The following is a 14,418-nucleotide window of genomic DNA, read 5'->3' on the forward strand; positions in this document are numbered from 1 at the left end:
ATTGCTTAGCTAGGGAAGCTGTCCAGGGAGCAGTGTTTTAAGTTCCTGGTCCCCAGATGGAAACTCACAGGGCCTGCTTGTCTGCACCTGCAGGTGCTGCAGGTGCTGTTTCTCCTCAGCTAAACAAAACAAAACTGTTTATAGGGGCGGATTGTAAGAGGCCCCTATAATTGGAATTGTCAGTCAAAAATAAATGTTCGGATCCAACCCACAAAATATGCGTGACCTTCACTGACTCCCCATCCCCCAGTCACAGCACCTATAAGTGGCCTTCACAACACTTTTGGCAGCTGCTCTTTGTTTTCTGGTTGACTGAGAATCCCCACCCCTCTAGACCTGGGCTCACTGACAGCAGGGCCTCTGTGTGCCCTGCGCACCGCTTCATCCCCAGCTCTCCACAAAATGGCCCAAACGTGCCTTTAGTAACAGTGACTGAATGAAGAAATGCGTGAAGAGAAAGCTTAGTGTCCTCCAAATGTGGCCAAAGGCAAAAGAGGGTGGAGGTGTGGGGAGGCGGTGCGGGGTGGCGGTGCAGGGAGGCGGTGCGGGGCGGCACGTACTTCCAGGCATGAAGAGCACTAGGAAGACTTGCTCCTTTCCGGTTTTTTTCAGTAGAGCCCAATTATAATGACTCTTCATTTCCCTGTGTTCTCCAAGAAGAGACCTAAGCCAATCACTGATACCAAAACACCGAGACGCGGAATTTCACTGTGGAGCTGCCAGCCTTTAGGAGCTATGTCCTCGTTCTGCTTTCTTCTTAGCTGGCTCTGCTGACGAAAGCCAAGTCCTCCCCTAACTGAACCTCATCACAGTACGGCCATCAGGACCAGGGGCTTGAAGATAACAAGTCTGCCATCTTTTCATCCCATGTTTGCCATGAACTTTTGGAAGCCCCCTCACGTACCATAAAGAACCGGGCTGGCAAGTGAGCTAGTCCTGCAGTTGAGTCCCCACTTAACCCCTTACAGCCCTGGGAGCGTCCCTTTCCCACCTAATAATGCTCCACCTCCCAGGGCTGTGTGCTGGCCAGGGGATGGGCCCTCTGGATGCTTCCGTTCCCCTGCTCCTGCCACCAGCCGAGAGTCACTGAGACCCCAAGACAGAGGCCTCGGCCTTAGTGACACTGCCCAGCTCTTGTCTGCATCACCTCAACCCCACCTGCTCTCCCGTCTTTCTTTTCACACACTCCGTGGACCTCCACAGCTGGCTCACTTGCGCTCTCTCCCTCCGTCCCTACCTCAATTGCTGCTCCTTCCATACCCAGCTCCCCACACCCACCCTCACAGTCTCACAAAGTGTTAGTAGCAGCTTTTCACTCTATTGCTCAATAGACCAAGTGTCCAAGGACCAAGGAGGAGGAGCGTGCTGTAGAGGTTAGTGTTTTCCTGATTTTGTCAACAACGGGCCACAGGGTAAAGTGCACGCAAACAGCACACAGCCACACACGTTGGAGAAAACAGGAGGGGAGTCTTTAATACTCAAATACTCTTTAACAAATCCATCAGGAGATTCCATTAAGAAGAAGTAAATTATCCCCCAGAACGCTGAGAAATAGAAACAGAAAAAGAAATGTGAAAAGCCCCTAGCTCTGTGAGCTGGTGCTCTGGTTCACACATAATTCAGACAAACCAGAAGAATGAGACATCATTTTCAGGCGTCAGGTTAAGGGAAACGAAAACGGAGTACGGAGAAGCAGGCACCGTCAGGCACCGTCGGCCCCTCTGTGGAGTATCACTGGGTTCTTCACAACATCTGTGGAAAACGTACAAAATCCAACTGCATTAAGTCAGCACCTGTTCCTCAAAAGCCACTGGTTACAAAATGAAATGATAGTCAACAGGTTGGAAAAGAGATTTCCAAAACATTTAACAGGCAACAGACTCAAAAACTCAAACCCACAGCCCTCGAGTCAATTCCCAGTGACCCTAAAGGGCAGGGTAGAACTGTCCCTGGGTTTCCTGGGACTGTAACTGGTATTTACAGGAGTCGAAAAACCCTTCTTGTTCCCGAAACAGACCAGTAAGTACAAACCATAGTGAAACTCTAGAAATCAATACGAAAAGAACAGACTAAAAGAAATGCTCTGAGAAAGGCAAAGGCAATTCTCTATGAGAAAATATGCATGCTCAAAAAACACATACATGCAAGATGCCCAACCTCACTAGTCAGAAAAAATGTAATTGCATGTGATTTCTGCTCATAGGTTTTTCCTTTCTCTTTTTAAAAAAATTACTATTGATCCACAGGAGTCTTTACATATATAATAATCTTGTTATATGTATTCCAGATGTCTTTTTATAGCATTTTTATTTACTGTATGGTATCATCAATAAATACAAATGATACATTTTTAAATGTAAACTGAAAACCACACTTGCAAGCTTTTCACACCAAATCTGCAAATATTAATAGATTTTAGAGCAACTCTGACTTCTACTATGAGTATAAATTAGCAAAAGTACTTTAGGTAACAGTTTATACTTTCAGCAAAGATTCCCATCTTCTATAGACCAGCAAACACCTCTCCAAGCATATCCCTAGAGAGAGGCCCACATGTGCACACCCAGGAGCCGTGCACACACATGCTCCTACCAGCTTTGATTGCAATAGAAGGAAGAAAACAAACAAAAAACCACCAAGTAGTACAACTGAAATGTCCATTAACCAGAAAATGGATATATAAATTGTGGTTTTTCATATAATTTTAAGTTATTCAGTAATGAAAATAAGATAGTAAAAGATACTTACATGGAAGAATCTCAGGAATGAACCATGAACCAAAAGACATAAGCTTCAAAAGACCAACAGCAAAACATCCTTTCTGCCACCACGTGCAGCAGCGATAGACACCACATTTGGTAGCCTGGCGTCCTTTGCGGAAAGGGGAAGAGATGGCGGTCAGGATTGAACAGGAGCGCATGCAGAAGTTGTGGCAATGTTCCATTTTTTTTAGCTGGTGGTAGCAATGGAGGGATTTATTCTTGGCATCTTTGGGCTTTGTTTTTTAGATGTTGGTTCCGTCTTCATACCGAGAGATGCCCAGCATCACAGGGATGTGGGCACACAGGGCCGCCCCATCTGCCAGCCCTGACGTGTCAACCCTACACCCTGAGCAGCATTGCCCCAGTAGCCATGCTCCTGGGAGCCTTGCAGGTGTGGCCAACGCATGCCAAGAGGAAGGGTGCATCTTTGTGCAGCCGTCAGCCACACGTCAGAGCTTTGGGAACTTTCCAGGGGCAAGAAGTCTGATGTGGTCAAGTGTCCTCTCCCTCCCCCATATGCAAGCATGTTGTTGTTGTTAGAGACCCCGTGCACCCACCACAAAGGAGACACCGGCTGTCCGGCGCCATCTTCGCCGATGTTCTCATGTCTGAGCCCAATGCCACAGCCACTGTGTCCTTCCAGCCCATCGAGGGCATCCTCTGCTTTACCAGGGACTAGTCTCTCCCGATAACGTGTCCAAAACACCTGAGCTGAGCCTAAGCATCTGTGTCTCTAAGGAGCATTCTGGCTGTACTGCTTCCAAGACAGATCAGTAAACATATTATCTAGACTTAAAAAAAAGTCTTTGAGAAGCTTTTAGAGATGCTGGTGTTGCCTGTGCTGCCACTCACGGGCTACGGTGCCATCCAAGATAGCCTCCGAGGGTGTGACATGCCGTCTCTTGTGTGTACATGTTTGTGCAAGTCCTACTATGGCCAGGATCTGCCTGGCTGTTAGCTGCCTTCTGCTTGGTAAACACTTAGGTAACACTCACTGGGGTAGCCTTGGAGGCCCGGTGCTCAGGCACTGAGTCACCTTTGTTCACCACGGCCATAAAAATCCTTGCCTCGTGTGAATGAGGAGGAGTGCAGAGTGGAGACCCAAAGTCCATCTGTAGACAATTGGACATCCCCTTACAGAAGGGTCACAAGGAAGAGACGAGTCAGCTATAGTACAGTATAGCACCAACGAAACGTACAACTTTCCTCTAGCTCTTTAATGCTTATCCCCCACCCGCCCCAATCACGACCCAAATTCTACCTCACAATTCCGGCTAGACCAAAGGATGTACATTGGTACAGATAAGAACTGGAAACACAGGGAATCCAGACAGACAAACCCCTCAGGACCAATAATGAGAGTAGTGATACCAGGAGGGGAAGGGGGAAGTAGGGGGAGAAAGAAGGAAGAACCAATCACAACAATCAACATATAACCCTCTCCCATGGGGACAGACAACAGAAAAGTGGATGAAGGGAGACAGTGGTTGATGTAAGACATGAAAAAAATAATAATTTATAAATCATCAAGAGTTCATGAGGAAGGGTGGGGGAATGAGCTGATACCAAGGGCTCAAGTAGAAAGAAAATGTTTTCAAAATGATGATGGCAACATATATGTACACATGTGCTTGACAAAATGGATGGATGTATGGATTGTGATAGGATTAAAATCCTTACCTCCTTCTGGGGGTACCAAAAACACACCAGCCCTGCTGCCAGCCAGGCCTCACCTCATAAGTAAACCCTTAATAGATTTCTATATCACTGTCCAGAAGCAACCAATCTCATTGTTCCGTTTCCTGGCCCCTTCCATAATTGGAGGCAAATTTAGAATGGTCTGTATCCAAGGAGCTCTAATGGCGTGGTGTGTTATACAATGGGCAGCTAACTGCAAGGTCAACAGTTCGAAACTACCAGCCACTCTGAGGGAGAAAGATGAGGCTTTCTGCTCCTATCAAGATTTATCATCTCAGAAACCCACGGGGGCAGTGACCCTGTTGTATAGGGTCACTATGAGTCGGCAGCAATTCCATAGCAGTAGGTGGTTTGTCATGTGACCCATGGCTCTGATTGATTTCAAATCATCATTCTAAAAACCACAACTGCTGGTGGATCTTAAGAGGAAACAAGGACATGAGCCGAGCAGGCCAGCAGGCCCGGACCAGGTTGGTTTCTCAGGGGCCCTTGTGACATGGGGTGCTACACCCACCGCTGGGCTCCTGCTTCAGTGCTGCCCTGGCCTGCTCAGCTGGTTCAGGCTCCATGGCTGACACCTGGGCAGAGCTGAGCTGCCGTGTCATTGCCAGAGTCAACACTGGCTGCACAGAGCGGCCACACCCAGAGTCTGCAAAAACCTCGGGCCTGAAAGTCAGCGAGTTTAGAGCCGGGCTCGGGGTGCAGGCTAACCCAGAACTGAAAGCCCATTTCCAGGCACAGCCTGGGGGTCAGGAGGGAAAGCAGAGGCAAGTCCTGGGGGCTCGAGCCCTTCCTAGTGCTCTGACCTCAGAACTAAGGCGCCTGTCTACTTCACCTGACCGCTGGCTACACTTAGCTCTGAAAGCAAAAGTGCAGTTCCCAAATAAACGTTTGGAAACCTTTGAACGAGACAGTACTCTTAGACACGTGTTTCTAGAATATAATACAACTTTTTACAATGATTTCTCTCTTTCTCTGGAGATATATATAGACAGATATATATTTATAGACAGATAGATCATAACCTGCCCTCTGGACTTGCAGGCTTGCTGGGCGGATCAAACAAGGGAATAGCCCTCTTCAGCTAAGAGGCCCTTAGCAAACAAATTTATTATTTCCTTCCTTCCTAATGGAAGGTATTTCCAGTTCCAGTAAAACTGTGTCATGCAAACAAGACCGTGTGCTTCTGGGTGGAGGAAGACAAGCACTCAGTTACAGTGCTGTGACATGGGGGACCCTGGTAACCACTAAGCGATTCTGACTTACAGAGGCCCTACATTCAGCAGAAGGATCCTGAGTGACCTAGTGGTTACTTGTTGGGCTGCTAATCACAAGGTCAGCAGTTCGAAACCACCAGCTACTCTTCAGGAGAAAGATGGGGCTTCCTACTCCCAGAAAGAATTAGTCTCAGAAGTTCACGGAGGCAGTCTACCCGGTCCTCTAGGGCTGCTAGGAGTCAGCATCGACCCACCGATCGTGAGCTGAGATGTCCGGCAGAATGAAGCGCTGGCTCTTCAGCTGCGCTGCCCTCACAGTTGTCCCTGTGCCGGCGCCCATTGTTGCAGCCACCACGTCAATCCTCGTGGAGCCTCCCTGCCCCTGCCTTACCAAGCCTGACGTCTCTCCAGGGACTGGTCCCACCGATAAAATGACAAACAGCGTGCTGAGATAAGTTAGATACAAAAGAACAAACAAACCTCGTAGGATCCCACTTCTACAAAATATCTAGAAGAGCCAATGCACGCAGATGAAAGTTTGTCAGGGTTTACTCAGGGCTGGGGGAGAGGGGAGGGGTCCGTGCATAGGGATACTGTGGAACTGAAGGGTGACCGAGTTTCTGTTTGGGGATGATGAAAACTTATAGAAATGGGTAGTGGTGGTGATGTTGAAACATGGTAAATGTAGTTAGCGTCACTGAATTCGTACACTTAAAAGTGGCGACTTTACTGCTATATTTTACCATACTAAAGCTCAAAGTGAAAGACGGCTTTCAAATATGGAAGTACTTGCTGTATGACCAGCCAAGGGGTCCTGGGAGTGCTGTTGGCTAGGCACTGGCCTGCTAACCCCAAGGTTGACAGTTCAAACTCAGCAGTGTCTCCAAAGGAGAGAGATGGTCGGGCTGCTCTCTGAATTGACTCACCGGAGACCCCAGGAGGTTTTTCAGGTGGAGACCTTTTGGAAGTGGATCACCAACCTGACCCCCAAGCAGATTCTGGGTGGTTTCAAACCAGGTGGGTTTGAACTATCATGCTTTCAGCTAGTCCCTAAGCACGAGTTGGACCTAGGTGCTCCACTGCTCCACCCAGGGGCTCCTTTGAGACCAAGTGCTATTTAAAAACAATATAAAAACTAAAAAGTGCCATCAAGAGGATTCTGACTCATAGTGATTCTAGACAGCATTTTGGAGACTGTCAATCTTTATGGGGGCAGATAGCCTCTTTGTCCCTCGAAGTGGCTTAGAGGGCTTGAACCTCCCACCTTGTGGTTAGCAGCCGGACGCTTAGCCAAAAGCCCCGCCTTTAAATAGATCTTGACTGCTAACAGAAAATTCAGAGGTCAGAATTTTGCAGTGGGGAGAAGACCTGACAGTCTATTTCCCATAAATATGATAGCGTAAGAAACCCCAGAGGAGTCCTGGGATAAGCATTGGGTTGCTAACTGCAAGGTCAGCAGTTCAAAACCACTAGCCCCTCCAAGGGGGGGGGAAAGGGCTTTCTATTCCTATTCTCAACCTTATTAATGCTGCGGCCCTTTAATACATTTCCTCATGTTGTGGTGACCCCCCAACCATGAAATTATTTTCGTTGCTACTTCATAACTGTCATTTTTCCTGTGAAAAGGTTGTTCAAGCCCCAAAGGGTTCGCGACCCACAGGTTGAGAACCATTGCTATACAGTTAGCGTTTTCCATAATCTACAGGGGGCAGTTCTACCCTGTCCTATTGAAAATCTGTACTAGAAATATAAGATAATTTAAGATTTAGTTTGTTAAAAATCTAAACCGTTAACAGGCCCCTCCCTTAGAGTAAACATTCCTTTGTAGGTTTGTCAGCTGGGTTGTTTCAATGCGGGAAGGAGGCTCCAGAGGTCAGCAGGCTAAGTAGCCAGACTGGAAACCTCACCCCAATTCGGAATCAAGAAGGGTGCATGAAGGCTCGGGGGACGATGATCTCATGGCCCCTGGAGAAATGCAGGGATCGATCACTCCCTAATCATCAGTATAGAACCTTCCTTCTCAGAACAGCCATTGCATCTGTGACAGTGTTGTGAATCTCCTGTAATCATTGTAAAATCCTGCTTCTGGCACATGAACCGTGTGGGCTCAGGACTGTACTCTGAAACAGAGAAACCTGGCTGTTTGCCTTCCGCAGGCGCTTGCAGGAATAAACTGGGAATGTCTCAAATCCACCTGTCCTGTTTGAGGCTATAGCGGTGACAGCCTCTCCCAGACCCCTGGTGGCTGTCGGGACAATATTAGGAGTCAGAGGAAATCCTCTGCTCCCTCCTGTAGGGTTATTCGGAGTCCGAATCTACTTGGTGACCAAAGCAGCGGCAGCGCTATTTAATCTCCTCGCTCCCACGTGTTTGCAGCGGAGACTGACAAGCAGGCCTCGGTTCCACCCGCTGCGCCTAAAAGGTAGATGCTAGGAGTTTGGGATTGAAAGATAGATGCCAGGAGTTTGGGATTGAAAGGTAGATGCCAGGAGTTTGGGATTGAAAGGTAGATGCCAGGAGTTTGGGATTGAAAGGTAGATGCCAGGAGTTTGGGAGAGCTGTGTTGCTTCCCACCCCCGCCCCGTCGTGTCGCAGGCCTCAAACCCGCGGGCAGGGCTGGCCAGAATAATAAACAATACGCCTGAGAAGCCGGACTGTGACTGCCCCAGGCCATTTTCATCTTCGCCCCTCAGTTCAAGGTCCTCGCCCAGGCTGGGGCCCTCAGTGGCCTCTGCAAGGGTTCCCTGTACCCCAGGACCCGCCTCTGCTGATTTGGTGGTCCCGTTTCTGTGCCCCCCCACCCCAGCCCCTGGTTCCAAGTGGAGAAGGACTCATCCCTGCGTTTGGCGGTGGGATCTTTATGTCTGGGCTGTTTGCCCGTTTGTTTTCAATGCAATCCAGAAACTCCCTGGCACCCTTCGTCCGTAAAGCCACCCCCAGGCCCGCGGGGCAGCGGTCGCAGCGCAGCACGTGGGGCACCCCTGCCCTTGGGAGAGAAAGAAGACGCTGCACCTTTAAGTCCGCAGCCAGTTGAGAAAAACAAGCGGTGATTTATATAAGCGGGAAAATCATGTGATTTGCAGGAACGCGCCCTCCTCCCTCGGCCCCCTTCCCGCGTCGCTGCCCAGCCCAGCCCAAGAGCGAGAGCGAGCGGGCCGGGCTAGGCCGACGGCCGGGTAGGCGGGGTGGGGGGGGGGGCGCGGAGGGAGCCCGAGCCGCCATTCCCAGAGGCCCCGCCGCGCCAGCCGGGGGTGCGGACCGTCGGCCCTGCCTCCGCGCTCGCTCTGTCCGCTGCCCTTTCTCGGGGCGCGCCGACGCCTGGGGCCTGGGGCGCAGCAGCGTTTGGCTCCCAAACCATCTCCGGGCATATTGAGGGGACCACGGAGCCCTGGGCCCCCGGGGACTCTGCGCTCTTCCCCCTCTCCCCGCCCCCCACCTACCCCCAGGCCTGGTGGGCCTGTCCCTCTCCTGCAGAAGTATGTGATGGAGAAACTGAGGCTCCCTGTACCCACCAATTCTCAAGGCAAAAGGCAAAGTTAGGGGCCCTCCACAGTCTAGTTTCGATGTCCCCGAACGGGAGGAGGTGGGACCGCCCGGGGAGGAGAGCAATTTAATAATTTGTTTGGAAAGGGGCAGGGAAATGAAAAACAGCCCTTTCTGTCGCTGAGAGGCAATGTGTCCAGTGGCTGGCGCTGTCAGAGGGGGGCGGAAAGTGGCCTTTTCTGACAGAGCCAAGGGAAGTAAGGACATGATTTGGAAACCCTGAGAAGCAGACTGAAAACAACAGAACACAAACTCATTGCCAGTGAGTTCATTCCGACTCCTAGGAGAGCCCTCTCGGAGAGGCTAGAACTGCCCCTTGGGTTTCAGAGACAGTGACTCTTGATAGGAGTGGAAAACCCCAACTTGCTACTGTAGGGGGAGCTGCTAGTTTCGAACAGCTGACCTTATGGTTAGCAGCCCAAGGCTTAACCCACTCAGTATGGCACCCGGGCTGCTGGAATAGTCTCGGGAGGTTGGTGCCTGTGGAGTTGATTGCGACAGCTTCCAAAGGAAAGGGGAGTGCTGAGCGGCTCTGAAGATGCACGTCTGTAGGGTGAGCAGACCCTCCTGCACTCTCTGGAGCCCACCCGGAAATACATACCGCAGCCAGGTCCCTAGCAGGGTCCCTTCCAAAACCAAGACCAAGAGAAGTTGAGGGATTTTCTTACAGAGAGAATCTAGAAGTGGGGCAGGAAGCCTTCCCATAAACCAGTGAAAGGCCCTCGACGAGTTTGGGAAAAGGTCCTGCCCTTTCTCAGGTAACTAATCCCAGGGGCTAAACCTTTCTGATCCGATGTTCAAATCCGGTGTTCTCCCTGGATCCAGTGGGTCCCTTCTGAGGATGAGAGGTACGCCCAGGACTGTCAGGAAAATGACCAATTCACTGCCTTTCTGTCCGTCCCAGCTCATGGCTACCCCATGGGGTTTTAATGGCTATCATGTCGTTTTCAACCAGTGTTATTAGTGTTTCATCTCCATGTCGTACAATTCATTCATTCGTCTTAATCAGAAGAGATGTACGGTCATCAATTCTAGAACATTTTCTTCTTCCTTCTACTCACTGTTATTCTGTGATTATTTTGTGTGTGTGGCAAAAATATACACACAAAAGCATTCTCCAATTCAGTAACTCCTGCGTGTACGATTCCGTGCCATTGATTATACTCTTCGTGGTGTCCAACCACTACTGAGGCCCTTTGCCAAATTCTTCCACCACCATTAACATAAGCTCAACGCATAAATAGATACATAAATAAATAGATAGATAGATAGATAAAAATAAGCTCAATGCCCCTATGCACTTCTTCCTCTACCCATGGGAACCCTGGCCCAGTGTGTTTTCTGAGTAGTTTCTTGAGATGATGTTCACATATCATACACTTCCATAGTTGCACCACATCATCACACTCAGTTCTAATGCTCCCACCCCCTGGGTCCCCCCCCCCCCACATTCATTGTTTGCTCCCCAAATCCCCTCACCCTCCCCACCCCTGACCCAATGGTTCATCTTTGTGAAGCAGGTCACCAGCCTTCTTCTGAGACACTGCTAGGTGGCTTTGTAGACTTTAGGGGGTGGTTGTTGGGGGCCATCGGATCTGTTCCGGCTCATAGCGCCCCTATATACCACAGAACGAAGCACTGCCTGGCACTGCGCCTTCCTCGCCACTGTTCTTGGGTTGGGACACACTGATGCACCACGGCGCCAGTCCTTCTTGTTGAGGGCCTACCTCTTTTTCACCGCCCTTCTACTTGACCAAGCATGACATCCTTCTCCAGGGACTGGTCTCTACTGACCACACATCCAAAGTTTGTGCTGCCAAGTCAATTCAGGCTCCTGGTGACTCTGTAGAGGTTTTCCCAACCCGTCAGTCTTTTCAGGGTCAGACAGCCTCCTCGTCTTTCTCCCAAGGAGTGGCCCAATGCCTAGTCCACACCTCCATGGTCAAGACCAAACCCTTTCTGACAACCAGGGACCTCTGCAGTTGGCACCTCAAGGGAAAACACGACCCCGTTATCAAACTTACTCCCTATCAAACTTACTGTGACCTCTGCTGTCGGGCCGCATCCTGAACATGGCCATCGGGTTCCCCTTCCAGGTCAGAGGAACGCTCTCTGGCCTGAGAGGGTTTCAGGGGTGCTTGCTCCAGGCCCCTGTCATAGCCACCATGAGAAGGCTCTTCCTGAAGAGCAAAGCTCAAGTGGGGCGAATGGCCTTGGTCATTCTTCAACTCTAGAAGGAACATACAAAGAGCCGTAGTGTGCTCAGATGGATCGTTCCTTCATTCGGTGATCTGAGCAGTGCCCTCAGTATGCCTGGCACTGAGCGGGCCCTGGGGTACCATGCCAGCAGACAGGCATGGCCCCTGCCCTGAGTGCTCACATCTGCTCCCACTCTGCCTGCCAAGACAGGAGCCCATAAACGCACTTCCTCGCCCCCACCAGCATATGCCTGTCCCCTCCCCAGCCCACCCACAGCATGTGTTGCCCCCAAGCCCAGCTGCCTATGTCTCATGTGTTCTGCCGAGAGCTGCTGCTATCAGAAGGCGCGGACGCTCTGGCGGTGGGGTGGTGGGCACTGGCGGCTCCGTGCTGTTTGGCAGGGGCTTACTTCTTGGACCCACCACCTAAAAGAAGTCACTGAAGGGTCCAGGCAGAAAACCGATCCAAGTTGGCAGCCTTCTGGGCCCTTGCGGAAGAGCACGGAGCCACCAAGACGCTGTTTTCCATTGACGACCCACTCTGCTCTTAACACCTGCTCTCTGGTTTTCTTCGCTTCTTCGGTCCTGCTCTTCTAGCCCGTCTAGCTCTTCTCTTTCCTGCGCTTGCCTATGCCAGGAGCCCGCCCACCTCAGTGCCCGCCCTGGTGACTCCAGGCACCTAGTGGCTAGTGCAGCTCACCTGCTGCCACAAGGAGTCCTGAGCCGCTCAGCCCTCTGCACCTTCTGCTGCTGTAAGGAGGCCTCTCATGGAGGCTGCTCAGGTGTCCACCCGCCACCGCAGGTGGGCCTGCCCCTCCCAGGATCTCAGACGGCACCAGCCCCTGACTTGCCTACGTTCTTCCTGGTGTTCTCCCCATTTGCAGCTTCCCTCAGGTCTCCCAGCCCCCACCCCCTGCTGCCCAAGAAGGCCCAAAGGGGGCTCCGAGGACACGCGGGTGGGGAGCAAACGTGTTAAAGAAACAAAAGGAAATGAGGCCCCCCAGACTGAAAGCACACTGGAAGCCGCCAACCGTTACCTCCCCCAGAGGCCAGCTCTGGACCTCTGAGGGGAGGTGTTTAAGGCACCCAGGGGCGCAATGGCTGCCTGAGTCCATGAAGCTCATCTTCGGCACCATCTCGCTCAGGAATGGGGCTTCCCCGCCCAGGCCAAATTCTATTCTTTTTCAAACTAGCTTTCCAATAAAATGAAAGGGCAGTACTAGCCAGTCTTGAAGATCCTCCTATCACCAAAGATCTGAGGTGCTATACACCCCCCCACCCCCCACCGACACACATACACACACACATACATACACACACACACCCTTCTGGAACATTCTATGTTCCCAGAATTGAATCAAAAATGCATTTGCACTCTGGGCCTGAGAGGTAGATGCCCAGTGCTTTCAGGCTTATTTCCCTACTCCTCCTTCCCCTGAAAGGGCCTCTGGTCTTTCCCAAGCTGCTCCCTGGAGCAAGGGGCCCGCAAGAGGGAAAGCTGGCCTGGGCCCCAGCACAGGCTCGCCTCTGACTCTGCAGCGACATTCCTCCCTCCCAACCACCAGGGAACTTCCAAACAGCACGGTCTCAGGCCAGCCCAAGCCCCGTGGCATCCTGTGCCCCACTTCACAAGCAGTCAGTGGCGACTAACACATTTGGCAAACCTCTTCAAGTGTGAGCCAAGCCAGACTTGATTCCGGAGACTCAACTGACAAAGGGAGACTGAGCTGAGACAAACATCCCGGAGTGCTGGTTCCCCGGGCCGAGGCTGGAGAGCGCCAGAGGGGTGCTTGACTCACCGTGGTCTCTGCTACCACACAGACGGGTCCACAGAGCTTAGGATGCCTCAGTAATTCCAGGCAGGGCTCCATCCCCAGCCCACGCTCTGCCTTGGGCTTGGTAAGGGAATCTTCCAGCATTCCCGGCAACAGGACTCACGGCTCACTCTCCACACTGGGCTCTTCTAGGGTGGGACTGGCCTTGCCTTGTCCATCATGTCTGGAAGTTTCACCGAACACACATTTCCACGAGAGTCTCACACACTCTGCTTCCAGACAATTTTAAAGAGCTGTTATTTTCAAATCCAAAGACGTGCTCTGGGCTTGGCTTTGGTTTCAGCTCCATCTTCAGCTAAAAACAAAAACCCTCAATAGTCTTCCTGAACGTACTGAAACCCGAGAGACAGCAAGCTGAGCTACGGGGACCTCAAGGAACATCTGCTTCCTAAATTAGCCAGGAGTGCCCTGGTGGAGTCCTGGCTACACACCGAGCTGCTAACTAACCACAAGATTAGTAGTTTGACAGGGCACCAAACCAAACCAAACTCATTGCCACCGAGTCAATTCTGATTCACAGTGACCCCACAGGACAGGGTGGAACTGCCCCCGGGGGTTCTGAGACTCCTGTTCATGAGAGTAGGAAGCCTCCTCTTTCTCTCCAGGAGCAGCTGGTAGGTTCGAACACTGCTTGCAAGTAGCACATTAATGCCTAATCTGCAGCACTACCAAGGCTCCTAAACATTCCTCAACCTCAGTGACTTTCTCACTGTTCCCCCAAGCCCCAATCTATCCTCGCTTCTCTAGCCCTCCCTACCTCCTCTTCCAGACCCTTCTATCCAAACACCAAATTCCTGTGGTTTTTCTTGCCCGCAGCATGCCCAGAGACCTCATTTCTCTCAACCAGAGGGGCTTCCCCAGCAGAGCCCCTCAGCACAAGCCGCAGAGATGAGGCATCGCCTGGAACGATAACCAGCACTCGGTTTCCCACATAACACGTTCTTCTTGTCTGCCCCCCACCCCCCTGCTGGCCCTGACATCTGGTACCCGTGACAGTCAAGACTCAAGAGATTGTTCCTGGCTGTTTGTTGTTTTGTTGTTGTCGTCGCTGCTGCGGTCTTGACTCCTCTGCAGGAATCACGGAGACCAGAGTCGGTTTGGGTGTGGGCTTGTGAACCCGGAGCACTGCTCATCAGCATCCCTGTTGTGATGGGAACCGGAGAGC

General features: G+C 51.4%; 1 long non-coding RNA gene across 3 annotated transcripts; it reads right to left on the minus strand.

Moving 5' to 3' along the window:
- Positions 1-1,456: 1,456 nt before the first annotated feature.
- LOC142450859 (uncharacterized) lies at positions 1,457-13,657 on the minus strand. Of its 3 annotated transcripts, XR_012784967.1 has the most exons (4): positions 13,218-13,657; positions 11,261-11,450; positions 2,749-2,871; positions 1,457-1,752 (listed from the first exon to the last, which is right to left on the minus strand). It is a non-coding gene; the product is annotated as an uncharacterized LOC142450859 (long non-coding RNA). The 3 variants fall into 3 exon arrangements; XR_012784965.1 differs by lacking the exon at positions 11,261-11,450; XR_012784966.1 differs by lacking the exon at positions 11,261-11,450 and having other exon boundaries at positions 1,457-1,776.
- Between the last annotated feature and the right edge of the window lie 761 nt (positions 13,658-14,418).

Source organism: Tenrec ecaudatus, chromosome 6, assembly GCF_050624435.1.
Source record: "Tenrec ecaudatus isolate mTenEca1 chromosome 6, mTenEca1.hap1, whole genome shotgun sequence".
Lineage (NCBI taxonomy): Eukaryota > Metazoa > Chordata > Mammalia > Afrosoricida > Tenrecidae > Tenrec > Tenrec ecaudatus.